Raw genomic sequence first — 20,565 nt, 5'->3', positions numbered from 1 at the left:
AATAGAATGTTGTATGTCATTTATACCTCAATTTTTAAAAAATGGATAGATGTTTCAAATTTAACTTTCGTAGCACCAAAAAAAGAAAATACAGGGAAAGAAACACTAAAAACTGAAATTATAACACAAAAATACAAACCAAGAAAAATGTATCACTTATATCAATTAAAGGATATAGACAGACAGAAAGGCCACAGTTCCTGGAAGGTTGTGCTCTCTTACTGCTACAGCTCTTCTCAGTTTTCAGTAATGTCTCTACTCTTGAAACTTCAGGCCTAGGATGGTAACAGCTTCCTGTTGTTGTTGGCTCTTGGGTATTTTACCATTCCTAGTTTGCTTCCTTTAATTCTGACCACAGACCTCTGTAAATAGTCCCTTTAGTAGACCCTCTTCAATTAAACCATTCGAGCACACCCTCTCTTCCCATACAAACCTAGGACCCCTTCCCATACAAGCCACCGTTTCTCATGAGATCATGTCCAAACTCCTCTCTGTCCTTTAACCCCCTCTTCTATTATTTTTCACCTTCCTGTTTTGCAAGTTGTGATTGAACATTATTTTCTCTTCTTCCATATCACCTTTAGTGCATATTTGCTCTGCTCTATCATGACTTTGTACTTTGTTAAATTCACATATAATTATTTAGTTAAGTGTAAGGCATATTTCACCTAAAGATGACACAGAAATCCATTCTTCATACTTCTCATAGCTTTTAGTCCAGGAAGAGGCTTTAGCTGGGAGCTGGATTTGAAATTTTAAATTCATTATTTCTTGATTTGCTTCTCCTCCTTTTGAGCCTTCCTTATTTACTTTCCATTTTAACCAATGCTTTCATCCCTATATTTCTCCTGGATCCAATTCTTCTAACCCTTTAAGTCCCAAGCCCTCCTGTATAAAGCCACTAAATTAGATTATTGATGACAAATCAAAGGACTCTGAGTTTATGAGTCTGAAAGTTCTTTGCTCTCTGAATATAATAGTATGAATTTTGCATCCTTCAGGGCACAATACAAAGCTCATCTTAAAATTGTTTTGGCTGATGAAAGAAAGGAGGTCAATTTACTTGGAAAGTGCTATCACATTTACTTAAACTAAACACTATTGTTAGTTGTTTTATTGTATTAAAAAAAATCAAGTGAAGGAGGCTCAGGGGTCATATAATACCCAAGGCTGTTGGTTCAAGAAAGATAAAGATGAGACTGGAATGGATTTTTAGAGTCAGATTCCATTTTGGCTTTATACTTCAATCTATTACAGCAATGTTTCTTTTTGTACCCCCAAGGCCAGCTTGGGTTCTTTAAGACATGGCCAGAACACATTCCGCAGATGATGATAGAGAGAGGGAGGACTTATTTGCCCACAGGAGAAGAGTCCAATTTTACTTTCCTGGTAGTAAGCTTAAGAGGCACCATCTGTGTCTGTCTTTAGAGAAGCATGAGAGAAGTGAGGGGTAACTCCACCCCATGGAGTCTGGGGAGGGGGTGGCCCAGATTGGGCATTCTGGAGCCACCCCAGTTATGCAGGGCATGGCATTTGTTTCTGGTGTCATCTCTGCAACATGCTGTAGTAGAATGCGCATTGAACTCTGGAGTTGGACAGCTCTGTGTTTGAATTCTGGTTCATCATTTACTGGGACCAGGCATGCTGGACTGAACCAGCAATGGAGCAAGGTTTCTAGAGGTATTCTAATTTGGGTGACTTCGAAGTCATTTATTCATTCAGCAAATATTATTTTGAGTGTCTACTGTGTTCCAGGCCCCATTCTGGGCATGTGAGATGTTAAAAATGGAAGTAATATGAACTTCCTAACCTCATAGAATTTATCATGACTTTGTAGGCTGGCCTTCTCTCCAGCCATCAATTGACCCTAAAAGGGCTAGATGCCACATTGCCCCTCCTGTGTCCATAGGCAATCATGCAAAATGCACTAATTAAATGTCTCCATAATGACTGTGTGCTTCAGGAATGGCCTGGTGCCAATGCCTTGAAAAGACTGCTCCAAATGCCGCTCTTGTCCTGAAGCTAATGGATAAAGTGACCACAGCATACGCCTAGAATTGATTGTTTTCTTTAGATTTAATGAAGCGCTCTTCCCCTCCTCCCCTGAAAATGTTAATGTTTTCTTTCTACTATAGCCACTATACCTTAACATGAAAAGAATGAAATTTCCCCTCTGACTTTTAATTATCCACTGACAGCTTTGGGAAATGGCATGGGTAACAAATCAGAAATGCCAGTTGGTTTTGGAATGCGTCCTGCATGCTTTTGAAACAGATTTTCTGAGTTATGTTTTGAACAAATGTTAACGTTAATTTGTGTTTCCTTAACAGACACCAACAGATGAGCAGAAAAGGGAAGGAGGTCTTTCATGAATGTGATGATGTGATTGGAGAACTTTCAAGGATTAACAAAACCAAAGGTAATTGGCCAGCAGAAAAGGGAGAGCTCGTGTAATATTTCTTACATGCTAAACTGTACATCAGACATTTCCTAACTAGGGCCCATTCCATTTATAGCAGTGCTTCTCTAACTATCTTTGGGAAAGGACTAGTTTGTTGTTGTTGTGGTGGTGGTTGTTTTAAGAAAATTACCAGTCTAAAATTTTCTAAATGGTAACTCTCAATTTCTGTACCTTTTTTTTTCTTCATCATAGACCAGTATTGAACAATTAGCATTGGTCCATGAAGCATACTCTGAGTAGCCCTGTTCCAATAGTCGTTACCTTTTAAGGGGGAGATATTATGCCAAATATTTTACAAATGTCATAATTTAGTCTTTACAACAGTCCTGTGAGGCAATCCTTTCTTGTTTTGCAGATGAAAAAATGAGGTTGAGAGAGTTCAGGTAATCAGCTGAAAGTCACGAAATAAATCAGTGGTGGAATGTTTCTACCTGACTCACATTTATCCACCACCATCTTTTCTTAAGGAGCAGTAAGTAGCAAGGTTGGATAGTTTGTAATGTGCAAGGTTATTGACAGAAGAATGACATCAGGAAGAATCAGATCTGATAGTCCGAGGTCATAAATTAATGCTGAAAGCAAAAAACCAGGAGAACCAGGTCAGGCACAAGTCAGGTACTAGGTAATTGAAGATAGGAATGGTTGAAACTGGGTTGGCTGCTGCCCCATGGAGTGTTCCTTGTAAGCAACTACCCCAATAAAAAACTGGAATAAAGGGTTTTGCTTTGATTAAGCATTCCTTTTTCCTAAAGCAACCAAAGATGTTCTTTATTAACAGCAGTCACCTGATTCTTCCATCACCTTCTGATGTACTGTCTGGGTCTCACTATAACTCAGTGGTCCTGATCCTTTTAAGGTGATAGGGTCATTAATATCTATCCATAAAGCTTTGCCATACATGGTAAAGGGAGGAACACATCCTTTGTCATAGTTTCAGGCTCAGTTGGAGGGTGTTTATCTTGAGGGAGACCAAATGACTATGAGACCATCCAGGGTCATCAAATTAAAGGACTTGTCTCCTCTTTATCACAACATTCTCTTCATAAGAAAGCACATCCTGTGAGGTCAACAGAACTGGGAGTAGATCCCCCCACACACACACCAAGGCCAAGAGTTGGACACAGGATGATTACTAAGCTATGTTCAAGGAGAGAAGACTTAGCCAGGGAATTAGCTCCTAGGGAGATGCACAGGAAACAGTGTGGCACCTTAGGGCTGGGTCACCTGTCCCCTGGGAACAACAGGCATTAAAGCTAATGGTAGAAATTCACACTGGAAGCTAAAGTAGGAGGAATAAATGCAAGGTGGAAAATTATATAGGAGAAACTGGAAAAAAGTGCAGTGTCAAAGCAGGGATGCAAGGCAAAGGGGAGGAGCCAAGAGAAAGAGTCTCTGAACAGGGGGAGTGGTAGGTCAAATGGAGTCAACGAGGCCAAATAATGTCCAAGCCCCTGGGTTTGGCTCAAGATCAAGTAAGTATTACATCCAAATTGTAGAAAATGCATAGAAACACATATACATGCACACACTACCAGAAATCAGTCACCCACAACCCAGGCATGATCATTTCAGTATGTTTCCACTGCATCCTTTTGACTTTGAGGATAAGCGAAGCCCAACCACACTGGTCCCCTCACTGTGTTCTGAGTAGTATGTGTGTTGGAGAGAGGGAGAGATATTGAGGCCAGGACTCTGAAAATAGGGGCAGCTAATCCAGTTCTGAAGAACAGTGATAATGTTGCAGATGGCCAAGGCATCATGGGATTTCTGACCCAGAGAGAACTTGAAGATCATCCAGCTGGTGGTTTTAAAAGTCTGTTCTTAAGAGCTGTATAGGTTTGGTGCAGATGCCTCAGAGGCTGCCTGGGCACAGAGTGGGGGAAGCTTGAGTGTACAGCAGAGTGGTTAGGATTATAGGTCTCCCCACCTGCCTTCAACCCAGTGGCTCTGCTTTATCTCATGTATGTATTCCTTTCTGGGTAAGATTTCATTTGAAGAAAGGAGTCTGATGCTTTCAAAGGGGAAAATAAAAATGATTGAAAGTCATTGCTCTAATAGCAGATCATTTCGTACACAAAGAAACTGAAGTCTCAAGTGATGAAAGGACATTTAGAAGATCCCATGGCAAGGTATGGTGGCTATGAGGAGCATTCTTGATTCCCTAGCCCTTCTCTGACATTTTCCCTCAATAAGCTGTATCTTTTTGTAATCTTTAGTATAAGCCTCCTCTTACTCAGAAAAATGTCTGGTCTTGGCTCCGGATTATATAGCCATAGGGTAACCTGCCATCTCTGTTTTCCCAGGTCTGAGAGGTTGCCCTGGGTGCAGAATTTTGAGAGTCCCACACCAACCAGGACAGTTGGTCACTCAATAAGGAAGCCCTAATCTCCAGATCTTTCCTTACTAACCACTCTTTGTTGCTGGGATCCTGAGTAACCCTCTGTATCACTTTAGATTCTCAGAGTCCTTCAACCTTTGGAGCCTGATCTTTGAGATGATGCCATGGTTTCCAATTCATACCTGCGTAGAAGCATTCTTTCTGTTTGGGTTTTTTTTTCCACCATGGACAGCACACTCCATCTACCCCTCATTTTTCCCCTTCTGAGATCCGATCACATGTAGTTGTTTTCACTGAGTGTCACTTGCCCTCCATGTGAATTGTAATAACTGCTGGCGACTTTTCAGCTCAGTCCTGCCAAACTTCTGGAAGTTCCTAGACCCAAAATTCAGATTTTTGTCAGAGTTTCTTTCTGTCATCTTTTCTCCTCACTGCTGACAGTTTTGAAAAGCATCACCTTTGGGTTGGTGGAGGTCAACTGTATGTCTTGTCTTCCATGCAGTCTATGAACTGAGTATCCAGACCTATCAAATTAGCAAGGAATAACTTTTTAAAACTCAATTTTCCCAACAGCTAGAAAGGGTATCTTTAGACCACTGCTGATCAGTATATCTAAATTATTCTTACCACTTAGTTTTACCTTCAGAAGATTTGCTGCCTATCATCCAAGGAGGGTTTTGTTAAGGAACTCAAGCGTGGAATTTTAGTGTCTCATTTGAGGAGAACTCTGCCAAAGTGTTCCTGTTACTTCACTCAGCATTTGGCCTGTGGGGAGAGCCTTGTGGCCTCTGCTCTGCTCATCTGCCCACTCAAATCTATTCTAGGCTTACTTCATAGATTCTGATCTGAACTATTTTCCAGAGTTCCAGACATGTTCGTTTTCAAAAACAAACAGAAAAAAAAAAATGGGTTGGTTAAACCCTGTGTATGTCCTGCTCTCTCCAGCTGCAGCGAAGGCACTCAGACCTAAGTGCTCAAGGGATGTGATTACAGACATGAGATGGCAGTGAAATTCATGCCATGGAGGATTCAAGTTCAGCTAGTATGTGAAAGATTATGGTGCTTTTCTTTCCATTTAGTAAATAGTGAGTTATATTTTTGTCTCTTTTGGTTTTGGTTTGTTTGGAAGGGAAAAATCACTTTACTTCCTTCCAAACTTACAAATGGGGGGACACACATCAATGATGTTGTAAACATGCTATGGGAAAGAAATTCTGTTAGTCAACATCTTTCCTATAGTAGGTACATCAGTGGAAGAAGGACTGGACAGGGAAGTACCCTGGTAATTTTGAAATAGAATTTAGGATTGTAGCTCAGAGCATGTTATCTTTGGACTCATCAGATACTGATATCTTTTTCTACAGATGAGGAAAGTGAGCTCAGGGCAATCAAAGTAGTGGTTCTCCACCTTGGCTGCACATGAAATCCATCTGGGAGCTTTAGATAATAGGGCTCCCTGTGCCCCACCTCCAGAGCCCATCTGATTGGCCAGAGATGGAACCTGGCTTTGATGTTTTTTTAACCCCCACTCCAGGTGATTCTCATACACAGCCAAAGTCTAGAATCCCTGTTTTAAAGCTCAGAGGCAGAGTGGGGAGTAGAACAAGGCCATGTGAATCCCAGATCAGAGATGTGTCCACTGCCCCCCATGCTGCCTCCTTGCAGAATGTGGGCTGTTGGCATTGCAGAGAGCACCAAAAGGAGGTGAGTCACAGCCACACTGGAGAGGGAAAGTGTTGCAGCCAGGAACTGTTTGAGTCAGAGGGAGAATGTAAATCCCATGTTAGTCAAGTACGAGCATTTCCTGGGGACACAGGACACACAAGGAAATGGTGACACACTACATAGCTCAGCTTGGACCTCAGTAAGGTCTTACCCTGATTATGGCACCCTCTGGAAAGAGATACTCATCATTCAGCAAATACAGTGATGGTAGAGCTCCTTCGGGAGGCAGGTGCTTAGAATCCTCTTCCTTCCCAGAGGAGTCAAAGAATCTGAACATTCCTGCAAAGACTTTGAGTCACCCTAACATTCTGTCCCCTGCTATACCGTAAGTATCACTGAAGAATCTGCCTTGTTCTTGAAGTATGCCCTAGAACCTAATACAGAGCCTGACCTACAGTTAATCCTCATTGTTTGCAGGTTCCATGTTTGGAAATTCACTAACGTTGATTTGTCACCCCCAAATCAATACCCACAGAACTCTCATGGTCATTTTTGGGCATGTGAAAGGCACCAAAAAATTTTTAGTCTCCCAAAGCACATGCATGCTTCCAGCTGAGGTTAAATAAGACAGAGTTTCACCTACTTGTTTTTAGCTCTCACACTATAAACAAGCGTACATTTCCCAGCCAACTTAGCACCACCTTCTTACATTTTTTGTGCTTTTCATTGGTGATTTCGAAATTTACAATGGCCTCCAAGTATAATGCTGAGGCGCTGTCTAGTGTTGCCAAATACAAGAAGGTGGTGATGTGCTTTATGGAGAAAATGCATGGGTTAGGTAAGCTTTGTTCAGCCATGAGTTATAATGAGGTTGTCAATGAGGCCAATATTAAGGAACCAACAATATACATTGAAACCGAAATATACATAAGACTAAGTTATGTATTGGTTAGTTAGCAAAAATGTTGTGGTCAGAGACTCTCAGAAGCCTAACCCTGTATTTTCCCTAGGAGCAATGTTTCAATATTCGCTAATTCAGTGTTCACGGTGACCCTTATAAAACATCACTACTGCAAATAATGAGTATCGACTATATAGTGTATGTGCTCAACAAATACTTGTTGGGCAAATAAGCAACTGAATAAAAACCTCACATTTGCATGTTTTTATGTCTGCAAAATTGTATGTGCATTTGCATTGAATTCAGTGTTGGTGTTGGGGCCTCAAAGAAACCAAAAACAGCTAACTTTTACTGAGTGCTTACTGTGAATCAGGCACTTTACATATATTATTTTATTTAATCCTCACACCAGTCCTATGAGGCAGACACTTACTTTCTTCATTTTATGGAAGCCCAAAGAAGTGAAAGAAGTTGTTCAAAGCCTCTTAGCTACAATGAGGTGAATACATATTTGAACCCAGGTATTTGACCATTGTTGTGAGCTGAATTGTGCCCCCACAAAATTCGTATGGTGAAGTCATCCCCCACAGTACCTCAGAACGTGAGTGTATTGGAGACAGGGTTTTTAAAGAGGTAATTAAAGTTGAATGAGATCATTAGGGTTGGCCATAGTCCAGAATGACTTGTGTCCTTATAAGAAGAGGAGATCAGGACACTGACGTGCACAAAGGAAAGACAGTGTGAAGACACGGGAAGGAGATGACTGTCTACAAGTCAAGAACAGAGGCCCTCAGGAGAAGCCAACGGTGCTAACACCTTGATCTTAGCCTTCTGGCTTTCAGAACTGTATGGAAATAGATTTCTGTTGTGTAAGCCACTTGGGCTGTGGTCCTTTTTATGGCAGCCCTTGCAAACTAATACAACTACAGTCTCAATGCCTGGCCCTGGACTCTAAATCATTTGGAGGGTAGCCACTTCTCATAGTCCACTGGATACAGTGTTCTTCAAGGAGCGAGTAGTACAATTGCAAATGAGGCTGTGACTAAATCTGGAATTCTGGAACTGCCTACAAGGATGGAGCAAGGGAGAAAAATGCTGGATCTTGGGCCAAAGCCAAGTGGAGCATAAAGGTGGCCAAGCCAGAACAAAGCACTGGGAGGGGTGCCAAGTAACAGAATTACAAGTAAGACAGGGAGGAGTCATGCTGGATGAGAAGCAAGCCAAATGATCCAGCCAAGGAAGAGGACCAGGTCACGAAGGCAAATGTTTTAATAGCAAACCTGAAAGGCATGAGACAATGGGAAAGGGATCAGGAGGACTGCTTTCTGGATCCATAGCCCACCTGAGACCTAACTGGCCATAATGTGCAGCTTTAAAAACCTTAAACCCACTTCCTTTTTATATTCCTTTATCTGTATAAAAAGCTCACTGTTGTAATTGAATTCTGACATCCCCATTAAAATGCGGTTGAGTGACAGACCGATCATAACTGTGTCATAGTGGGTTCCCCAGAAGCAGACGCTGCGACGAAGATTCTGGAACACAATAGTTTTTAATTTTAATAGCAGAGAGGATAAATCTCTCCTTATTTTCCAGCTTTTCAAAACCATTCTTGGCAATTTTGCATACTCTGCTTTCTTATATTTTCTTAAGCCATTGTTTTCTATTTAAAAAGAAAGTCTGTTGTGTTTCTGATGGAAATTACGTGCAATTTATTTATTTGAAATTGATTAACATATTTATTACATTAAGACTTTCTATCTAGGAGCATGATATGTCTCTACATTTATTTGGGTCGTGTTTTATGTCCCTCGGTAAAATGTATATCTCTCAAATCTTATACTTTTTTGTTAAATTTTTTCCTATTTTGTAGTTTTTGTCTCCATTACTAATAGGATGTGTGTGTGGTATTTCCCCCCACGGTTCCATTTCTGTCTGGTTTCTACTAGTAAATGAATGGATTTTTAAAGTATTTTTCCTGGTAACTGGTACGTCACTAAACTATTTTACTTGTGATCCAGTAATTTACTTTTTAATTGCACCTATTAGGTTTTCTAAGAAAGCATCATATCATGTGCAAATCAGGATAATATGACCTTCTTCCAATATTTACAGAAATTCTTTTCAAGGCTTATTGCATTAGCTACAACTCTGAAGAAATGAAAACAGCAGCACCTTCTTCCCTGAGAGAGCATAAGCTGTTGGCTAGTGTTGACATTAGAGCTATACTTGACCTGTAATCCCTTGGCCCATCAGGATGATATTGCTGGGTAAGACCGCCTACCTGAGCGGAACCACATGGAATCAGAGGGTTCTGAAGGGACTCATTTTGACAGAGTTCTGCCTAGCTGTAAGGTTGATGGCAGGTGGGGGAAGGGAGCATGCTGGGCAGGGTGTGGACTATATCTCAGGGATCGATTGACCCCACACAATTGTTAGTAATAGTAGCGACGCTTTTAAAAACGAAGAAAACTTGAACTTCTTACTTTTTAGGTCTGGCCAAAATGCCCCCCCCCCATTAAACAGAATGGAATGAAAATGCTCCCAGAACACATCTCAGGCCTGGTGGGAAGCTGGAGGCCCAGCCTGCCTCCCTCACTCCATCTGAGGGCTGTGCGGGAGGCATGCGGCTCTGTTCTTGTTTGCAAAGCCAGGGACCACATCTCACACCCTTCTCTGTCCTCAAGAACAGAACCCATTGCACATACCCAGGCCCACATGGACCCGCGCCCTGAGAATTATAAACAACTGCACAGAGCCCGTTCTCCTTCCCTAACTCATATGAGGAATCCTTTTGTATGTTTCAGAAATAAGTAGCTGGGGTAATTTGCCCTCTCCGCCTTCACCTTTTTGCTTTCCTGTTTTGAAATCACCATGCTACTACTTAGCTCAGAGAAGCTAAGATCAAGTCGCCCTGGTTATCTGATGATTTCTCTCTTCTGTCTTGACCCCTCATCATCCCCCTTACATCATCTTTCCATGTGGTACAAGTATTTATTTGAGTGCCTTGGGCTCTGAGCTCTGTAGAGCAAGCAGCTGTGCTTTATTTTCCTCTTCTGTGCTCTAAGACACCTATAATAATTATCTGCCTAAAATTAACCCAATCCATCAGACGCATAGTGTTTGGTCGCCCTTCAAAGCTTTTTGTTTTGCCCTGTTTAACGCTGGCTGGAATGGCGTGATGCTCGGCTATACTTCACATGCATACAGTGAGAAGATTTGCCTCATTTTTCTAGGACTTTGATGCTCTGGTGTTTTGCACCCAGGCTGTGATAGTCAAGTTGCCTAGTAACCAGCAGAAGACCAGCACCAGAGTAGAAGCTAGAGAAGCCACGTTCCTTAATAAGGAAAGCAATAGCTGGGAACCAGCAGGTCCAGGGTCACGGCTGAGCTGGAGTCTAATTCCTTTGAGGGTGTGAATGGCATGTCTTTTATTAAGCCGCTCAAATCCTCTATCTGTAAAATGGGCCTGACATGTGCCAGCGCATCCCTCTGGCGCTTATTGTGAGGATTAATCATGAATCCAGAAAACAGGGCGCCCTGGGGGGTGCGGTCAGCTAAGCGTCTGACTCTTGATTTCGGCTCAGATCATGATCTCAGGGTCGTGGGACTGAGGCCCATGATGGGCTCTGCATTGAGCATGGAGCCTTGGATGAAGTCCTCAATCTCTCTCTCTCTCTCTCCCTCCCCCTTTCTGCCCCCCCTTCTGCCCCTCTCCCTAGTTTTTACTCTCTCTCTCCAGAAAACAGTTTGAATTCCTCAGAATAAATGCACATGGGAAATACACTGGATTAATAATAATTTGGTGCTACCGTGAAGACAATGTCGGAAAGCAGGACCGGCTAAATCACCGATTTCCAAGATTATAAGCAAATATAGTAATGTCAGTCTCTCTGCTTGCTTTACAGCTGAGATAACTGTGTTTATACAATTATTTCAAGGACAGAGAGTAATGACAAATGCATTGGAAATGGAGGAAAAACGTATCAGAGTGTTCACAAACAATCCGAGCTATGACGTCTGAGGTGAATCCACATATGTGGGATTTACTCAGCACTAATTTGGCTCATCTTACTTAGAGAAGTCTGTCACCTCAAGGAGTTGAGACTCAGGGCACAAGGTGTATGGAACCATGAACAGATTATAAAAATGGCTTCATTTGGGTTTCAGTCACCTCCCTTGATGCTGAGGTAGAATTTGGGGTCACCTGAGACAACATGCCTCATCTAGGGTTCAAGAACGTCTCTCTCCCCTGCAACCTGAGCATCCATTTCTCCCCCTGACAATTGCCCTATGCAGACCTTGCATTTACCTCGTGCTGCTTTATTTCCTCTTCCCCAGACACACGGGATTCGTCATAGCTGTGCACCTAAAGGCTCACAAACTTCTGCCTTTAAAATGGTTTTTTTCATAGTTCTCTTGGGTGATCTGAAACAAAATTATCCTGAAAACCCCCAGCTCGAGTCCTCCTTTGTAAAAACAGACTGTTTTATTTCCCCGGCCAACAGTGGTCATGAAGCCCCTGGGTAGCACCAGGCCTCAAGCAGAACGAGATTCAATTCCTTTCTCTTCTGTTTTCTGTGCGTACTTAAGACAAACTGCTTCATCTCTCTCAATCTTAGATTCTCTCTATAAAGCAGATAACACACTCAAAGGTTGTTGAGAGGATTAAATAAGGATATATGTACACACTTATGTATATATCATGTATACATTGTAAGGATAATAGAGGTGTAAATATACAGATAGACATATATGGTCATATATCTACATCTCTCTCATTTTCTCTTTCTGTCTCTCTGTCTCTCTGTCTCTGTCTCTCTATGTATATATATATATATATGTTATATATATATGTTATATATATATGTTATATATATATATGTTATATATATATGTTATATATATATGTTATATATATATATACACATATATAATCAGAAATTTCATAAGTACTCTGTGTTCCATAAACTTGTTATCAATAACATTTCCTTGCTCTCGCTCTCGCTGTCTCTTCTCTCTCCCTTCCCCTTTTCTAATTCTCATACCAATCATGGTAGCTTTTCTAGAAGCTAGAGTAGGACTCTGTATTATCCACTAAAAACAGACGTGTAGATGTGTTCCTTTGGCGGACAATTAATACCACGTTAAAAAGCAAAAGGGCCTGCATTGTAAGCTTCTGTAGCGTTTGGAGAACCCAGTCACTTGGTCTGTTCCTCCATGCTGAGCCCATTTGTTAATCACAAGTACAAAAAGCATGATTATTAAATAAGGCAAAGATACCTCCTATTAAAAAAAAAAAAAAGGAAGCATGCCTTGGTCCTTTCTTAAGGGGACAAGTTTTGATTATCTTACACCGAATATTTTTAAGTGGTGTTCACCAAGTATAAAAGAAAAACATCAAAAGCTACAACCCTAGAGAGAGAAACCATCTTACACTGAAAATTCTCCAGGGCTACTGTGCCATTTGTGCCTTGTGTCTGGGCACTAGGGAACTCACTGTATGGAGACACATGATTGCCTTGGCTAAAGCTGATCCACCAGCAAGGACCTTGAAAGAAACTCAGTTAATCACTTGTCCTGAAACCGCTCTTGAAACTGCAGCCGGCTGAGGTGACACGGGAAACCAGGTCCCTGCGCCGAGCGCAGAAGATGAAAGGGGGGATCACACAGAGGTTTGATTAAAGGCCAGGTGCTATGATGGCCCTTGCCCTTGGAACACTGGGAATCCTAAATGCTGCCCTGACCCGCAGTCGTTTTCTTCAAATATAGGAACTGTAGGAAATTCCATTCTGTTTCCCCGTGAAACCCATCTAGGTGCTTCTGTGGGGACAGGTGATTTCCAAAGGGCAATGACTCCAATGACACATGACTCTGAAGATTTGCTCTTTTCTAAAAAGAAGCAGGATGGGGAACGGGGGGTGTCTCTTCCACTTCTGATCTGGTTTGCCCAGGACTTTCCCGGCTTTAGCAGTGAGTGTGCTGAGTCCTGGGAAACCATACAGTCACGGAAAAACATAGAACAGCTTTCTCAAATGTGGCGAGGGGTGGGAAATGTCACATGCCCGCCAGCTTCTTTAACTAGAACAAGATGGACTCCATTCAATTTAGAAAAAAAAAAAAATCCAGCAAAAAGTTTACTGGTCAACCCACCAACCTCATGCCATTCAAGATCTGCTCTTTGTTGTGCAACACAATGGTTGCAGTTATTTTTGAGGCAGGAGCCCCTTTACAAAACTGAGTCCCCAGGAAAAAAATCCATGTGGAAGTATAACATACATAAAGCGTGCTAAAGTTGCATAAGGTTACAGTCCAATAAATTTTCCAAAACAGAACACACCCCTCTCAACGGCACCCAGATCAAAAATAGAACATTACCAATACCCCAGCGGGACCTCTCTTTCCCCTCTCAGTCATCGGACCACCAAGGGTAAATGCTACCCTGACTTCTAACACCTTAATTAGTTTCTGCCTGCTTTTGAATTTCATATAAGTGAAATCATCTCGTGCATACACTTTTATATTTGGCTTCTTAAAATTAAACATTATGTTTATGAGAGGAGACTGCATTATTCTGTGTAGTTGCAATTTACTACTTCCCATGCACATCCCATTGTATTGACATAGCACACTTTATTTTTTTTTTCAATATATGAAATTTATTGTGAAATTGGTTTCCATACAACACCCAGTGCTCATCCCAAAAGGTGCCCTCCTCAATACCCATCACCCACCCTCCCCTCCCTCCCACCCCCCATCAACCCTCAGTTTGTTCTCAGTTTTTAAGAGTCTCTTACATAGCACACTTTATTTATCTGTTCTATTATGACGGACATTTCAGTAGTTTTTAGAATTGGACTATTGAGAATAGTATTCCTGCGTTTTCATGCGTGTGTTTTAGTGAACAAACAGGTGCATTTCTTTCAGACATAAAGGAAAAAGTAGAATGGGTGTGTCTTAGAGTATGTGTCTGTGCAGCCTGAGCAGGTACTGTTTTTATTTCATATGTTTTTCAGTTTACATACAGCAAAATTCCCTTTTGTCTTGGTGTACAGTTCTGTGAGTTTCGACAAATGCACGGAGTCACGTAACCACCACCACCCTCTGGATTACACCGCAAAAGTCCCCCCAAATCCCCGCCTGCTGCTCCTTTCTGGTCAACCCGTTGCCCACCTTTTTCCCCGACAAACCACTAATTACGCCATAATTTTACTTTCTCTAAATGTCTTACAAGTCAATTAGGCAGGATGCAACCTCTTTTGGACAGGTTTCTCTCATTTGGCACAATGTATTTGGGATTCATCTATGTTGTTCGTTTAGACTTAGTTTATTCCTTTCCATTATTAGTAGCATTCCATCGTGTGGATCACAATTGGTTCATTCCTTCACCTGCTGAAAGGCATTCTTTTCACTCTAAGGCTTCTGTACACCTTCACGGATGGCTTTGTGTATGAACGTTAAGTTTTCACGTCTCTCGGATGATCACTTAGGAATGTTCATGTATTTGGTGTTTTGTTTACCTTCAACTGCTTAACTGTTTTCCAGAATGACTGGCCCATTTTGAGTTCTCATCAGGAATGTACGAGAGCTCCATTTGCTCAGCACCCTCACCAGCATGTGGTGTTGTCAGGTTACCGTAGAAGCCGTTCTCATAGCTGTGTGGTGGTATCTTAATGGAGTTTTAATTTACATTTCCCCGGCGACTAAGGATGTTGACATACCTTAGACAGTTACTTTATATGCTGTGTCCAGTTACTTTACATGTTGTGTCCAGGGTGTTTAGTCCTCAATACCTTTTTTTTTTCAACATTTAAAATTTTTCATTGAAGTATTATTGACATATAATATTAAATTAGTTTCAGGGGCACCTGGGTGGCTCAGTCAGTTAAGTGTCTGACTTTGGCTCAGGTCACGATCTCATGTTTCATGGGTTCGAGCCCCATGTTGGGCTCTGTTTTGACATCTCAGAGCCTGGACCCTGCTTCGAATTCTGTGTCTCCCTCTCTCTCTGCCCCTGCGCTGCTCGCACTGTGTCTCTCTCTCTCAACAATAAAAAAAACATTAAAAAAATTAGTTTCAGGTGTACAACACAGTGATTCAACATCCTATACATTACAAAATGCTCACTATTCGTGTATTACAATATTATTGACTATATTCCCTATGTTGTATTTTTCAGCCTTATGACTTATTTATTTTATAACTCTGAGTGGGTACCCCTTGATCCCCTTCACCCATTTTGCCTGTATTCCAGCCCCCTCCCCTTTGGCAACCACCAGTTTGTTCTTGGCACTTATAAGCCTGTTTCTCTCTTTTTTGTTGTTGTTGTTGTGGTTGTTCGCTTATTTTGTTTATTAGATTCCACATGAAAGTGAAATCATATGGTATGAAAAGATGCTCGATATCTCTAATCATCAGGGAAATGCACATCAAAATCACGGTGAGATATCACCTCACACCTGTCAGAATAGCTCATATCAAAAAGGTGAGAGATAACAAGTGTTGACGAGGATGTGGAGAAAAGGGAACCTTCGTGTACTGTTTGTGGGAATGTAAATTGGTGCGGCCACTGTGGAAAACAGTATGGAGGTTCCTCAAAGAAACTGAAGGCAACAAAAACAGTAATTCAGAAAGATATATGCACCCCGATGTTCATAGCAGTACTATTTATAATAGCCAAGACATGGAAGCAGCCTAAGTGTCCATCGATGGATGAATGGATAAAGAAGATGTGATACATAATGGACTGTTACTTGGCCATAAAAAGAATAAAATCTTGCTATCTGTGATAACATGGATAGACTTAGGGGATATTATGCTAAGTGAAATAAGCCAGGCAGAGGAAGACTCAATACCTTTGGACTGATTTTCAGTATATCCCTCAGAAGATACGAAAGCATCTCAACGACACTCAAGGACACCACTTCTCCTTTGAACCATGCCTCCTGGTTTGTTAAGAGCCTGCTATTCTGCATGAGAAGCTCCTACAAAATTCAAGTGTGCAGAAGAACTTGTGTGATTTGTTTTCTGTCCACCCATTTCGCTTTCCCAAGGAGACAGGTTCACCCATTGCCCTTGGGCTCTGGTGTTTGAAACTGTCATAGAAGGTAAGTGGATCTGCTTGGGGACTCTCTCCCTTTTCCACAGGTTTACTGGAATGACCTCAAATGTCATTTGACCCAGGAGTTCCCAAAGTAGAGACCCAGGCTACCCCTAACATACACACACTTCTTAGGCTGCCTTAACAACAGAACTGGAAGGCATGAGTCATGGTGATCAGCTATGACAACATATTTGTCAAACTGGAGCCGGTCTCAACACATCCTATTTCTGGGCATTTTAAATGGCTTCATTAACTCATCCAGGTCATTAGAATAGTGCTCCTCCAAAGTGTGGCCTGCAGACCGGCAGCCTGAGAGTCACTTGGGAGCTTGTTAGAAATTCCGATGCTCAGGCGACCCCTTAGTCTAAACCAGAGCTCTGGGGGTGGGCGCAGGAATCTGTACCTTAACACGCTTTCCAAGGGATTCTTACGCATTCGAAAGTTTAAGAACCACCAATTAGGAATTTATACTAGAAGTTGGGAAGAGGAAATGAGATGCCTCTCCCAATATTTTCAGAGTTGTACCGAGTGTTGATTTATTAGTCTTTTAGGACCCAACTTCCCCAAACCTAAACAAGGAAGAACTAAAATGGCTCCAGTGATAGCACTGAACAAGAGCGCCTGCTTCCAGGAGAGTGTGTGACCCTCCTTTTACAAGCACAGCTGGTAAAATATTATTATGAACCGTAGGTAAAACTACAGCCCTATTGTTGAACCTCTTCAGAGGAAATGCGCGCAATAAAGTAATTTTTAAATGAGGGCAGTTTTTAATTTTTCTTACAATTAATGTTTTAAAAACGAATGTTCAGAAAACCTGAGGAAGAAACAGGCAAAGCTATTTGTGGTGTATTCCCCCAGGAAAGATAGTGTTTTCTGAGCATAATACCAGGGCAAAACGTGCAGGTTTTATAGTGTTTCCGACTATAATCTTGGTCTCGAACCTCATTAAAGGAATTCTGAGAGCTGAAATCAAGTAGAGGAAAACCGGCAGAGAGGACAGAAGCAGTCTTCTAAATTGGTCTCCAATTGGTCAGATGCTGTTAATAAATATTTATCGGGTACTTATTATGTGCAGAGTGTGTGCCTTGTGCTGAAGCTGGCCATCATTATGCCAATTTGGAAGCATGTAAACTGGCCTTATAAAATGTCCACCAGAACCGATGGAGGCAATGGACGGTGATGACGTTTGATTCTTTCCCTCCACACTCTCCTTCCACTTCTCTACAGTCTCCCCACCGCTTATCGAGGTATGTTGTTTTCCACGGGAAGCTGATACTACTGATTTAGCATCAGGGGCACAGGATTTTCATGGTCTCTTTGTTTTATCCAGTCATGAATATTCTCTGATTCACCCCTTCTGCTCCCAGTTACTAGCCAGAATGTGCATTTTGCAAGCTGATGAGCCAAATTCCGAGGTACAAAGTGTGGACATGGAACTGAGCTAAAGGCGATTGTTACACAAAAGGAATTTATTTTAGGACAATTGTGTGTCCCTGCTGTTCATACTTTCAGCAAAAGATACATATCACATAATACTTTTAACTACTTTTCCAATGAATTTGTGGAAAACTTCACCAGAAGTGACTTAGTCATCACATCGTATCTGCGGAGCCTGGGCCTGGGAGCCCAAGTGCGTCACCGGTTTTCGTCCCTGCGCTGCCCCCCAGATTCCAACTGCACCTGATTGAAGAGAAGCTAACGTTGGCTATTTAACCAGAACTGCAGAGGTACCTGGCGCATAGTGCATGTGGGCCTTGCGGGAATCGTCGTTGGCTACCTGTCTTCCTACAGCTTGAATCCCAGGCAGATGGATAGCCTGAAAAGAAGCAGAGGGTTGTTTGAAAGGTGAGGGTGCTAAGGGGTTAACTGGGCACTGCCTCCATCCAGGAACACCCAGAAAGACAGGAGCAGGACAACTGAATGCTTGGGTGAGACTGGATGGCTAGATGCCTGGGATCCCTGGAATTTTCATCCATGCTCCCTCTCGGTGCTATTATTTCCTTATGTTTGGAAAGAATAGCAGTATTTTAGGATGTTTCAAAAAGAGGAGTTGATTCATTTTCCTTTGTTAACATCCCAGGTATCCGTCCCAGGTTCTGCTCCTGCAATATTCTGACGTAGTCTGTTGGCAGATGTTAATTCGCAGTGACAGAGAACGCAACTCTGCGTGACTTAGACCAGAATTTCCCAACACCGGGAGTTTGAAGACCTCTTTATACAATCAGAAACATCTCCAGATCATCATATAACTTTACCTACGTTTCTAGGATCCGTTGGTTGAGAAAAGTGTTTTATACCAGGGCCAAAAAAATGACTATCGTTTCAGAAACAGTTTTAAACGATTTTGTATTTTATTAATGGCAACACCTGCAGACATTTGGAAGAAGGTAGTCCATATATAGGAAGACCTATTTGTATTCATTATGCAGCCAGTTCTTGGTGCACAGTGGGAACAAAGGGTCCCTTTGCATAACACCTAGAATTCCTGAGTGGCCACAATGCACAGATTTGGAACCAGTGACTTAGACAATGAATGTTATCAAATAAACAAATGAATGAATAAATACAAAAGAAATAATGGGGGAAAGAAAACAAACCTAGACTTATTAGTAAAACAGAAGGAAGTCGACCTCTTTGCTGAGTCTGAATTATGATTACTTTGGTAAAAGGGGAATTGTTTGAGGATAATTCTTGTTACTGCTGTGAATATCTGTGATGAATTTAGGGGCACTCGTTGTTTTGGGGTCAACAAACTGTGTTAGTAGAGCAACCAGATGAAAGGAGTTTTCTTTACAAGTAATGTTTAGCTGTTAAAATGGTGTTTTTAAAGATGGCTCTTCTCTTTAGGGATTCAGGACTGCAGACCAGGCAAACATCCGTGGCTTTCAGATGTAACTTTGCCAGGATGGACAGACACGTTCTAAGTGCCCTGAGTGAGGACAGAGGGAAACTCGATGCCTCCTGCCATAGCACACCTGGTGTGGATGGGATGATGACCACCCCCAAGGTGAGACAAACCCCTGTTTAAGGAGGGCTGTGGGCTGCTAGCAGGCTCATGACCGCTACTCTTCTAACTCTGCATTCAACTCTGAATCACAAGTATCCTCACCTAGGATCTCTGGGGCTGACTTTGGGGCTTCAAGTGCCATTAAATGGAATTTTGAGCAAAGGATAAAGTGTCACTGAATCTGATTTTGGTTCGGCCCCTCCCTTCTCCTTGAAGTCCCCAAAGTCACCGTGCTTACAGTGGACAATGGCAAGGGAAGAAAAGCATCTCCCCTCCCCCCCCCCCCAGGGAGCTTGTGCCTAATACTCCAATACAGAACTTTCTAGGCAACTAGATAAGAATCCATGGCTTAGACCCAAGTGCAGAGGAAGTGTTCTTTCCTCCCCTAATTCCAAACCCCACTTTCAAGACTTTATCACCCTTACAGAAACTGTATTAGGAATTTGAGGCCAGGATTTAGAACATCCAAGTGTGGGGGAGATAGAAAAGAAGGGAAGGACGCCCAGACCCCAAGGCCAGATTCTGCCCCACGAAGGCAAGGGAAACAGAAATACACCCATGTATTTGACCCTCCTAAGGCACAGGGTAAACACACACTAGAATACCAGAATCTGAACCACACAGATTAGCAACACCTGCTTTGGGGAGGCTCTAGAAAACAGGTGGGAAGAACGCAAAGATCTCTTTTCTCTATAGTACCTATGGCTCTCATTCTAGAAGACCATTTTCCACTTATGAATTCTATCTTGGAGGATATATGGCTTTGGAAATCTTCACACAATGAAATTTTTTGGCAGATGAAATTCTGCTCACGACCTTGTTGGTACAAGAAGCTGCATGGAAACTGTCTTTGACTTCCTGAAGCAGAATAGTAATCAGGCTCATGCTGCCATTTGATGAGTTAAGTGAACTGGAATATGAAGTCTGACAAATTTGTTAATGGAATTTTCTTTAACCAAGAGGTTCAACAGAATCCATAGGAAGTAAATCTTTCCTTCATCTCCTACTGCTGTTATTGACAGAATTATAGAGATTTTTTTTTTCTGCAGAAAGCCAATGAATTGCCTGATTTTATAAAAAGTGGATAAAA

At 41.9% G+C, this 20,565-nt stretch overlaps 1 long non-coding RNA gene across 1 annotated transcript; it reads left to right on the top strand.

Annotated features, from left to right (window-relative positions):
• Window positions 1-2,330: 2,330 nt before the first annotated feature.
• Window positions 2,331-17,703, top strand: LOC131502314 (uncharacterized). Its single transcript, XR_009257004.1, has 3 exons — window positions 2,331-2,419; window positions 15,724-16,472; window positions 17,544-17,703. It is a non-coding gene; the product is annotated as an uncharacterized LOC131502314 (long non-coding RNA).
• The last annotated feature ends 2,862 nt before the right edge of the window (window positions 17,704-20,565 follow it).

Source organism: Neofelis nebulosa, chromosome X, assembly GCF_028018385.1.
Source record: "Neofelis nebulosa isolate mNeoNeb1 chromosome X, mNeoNeb1.pri, whole genome shotgun sequence".
Lineage (NCBI taxonomy): Eukaryota > Metazoa > Chordata > Mammalia > Carnivora > Felidae > Neofelis > Neofelis nebulosa.
This window is presented reverse-complemented; position numbering and strand designations above follow the sequence as displayed.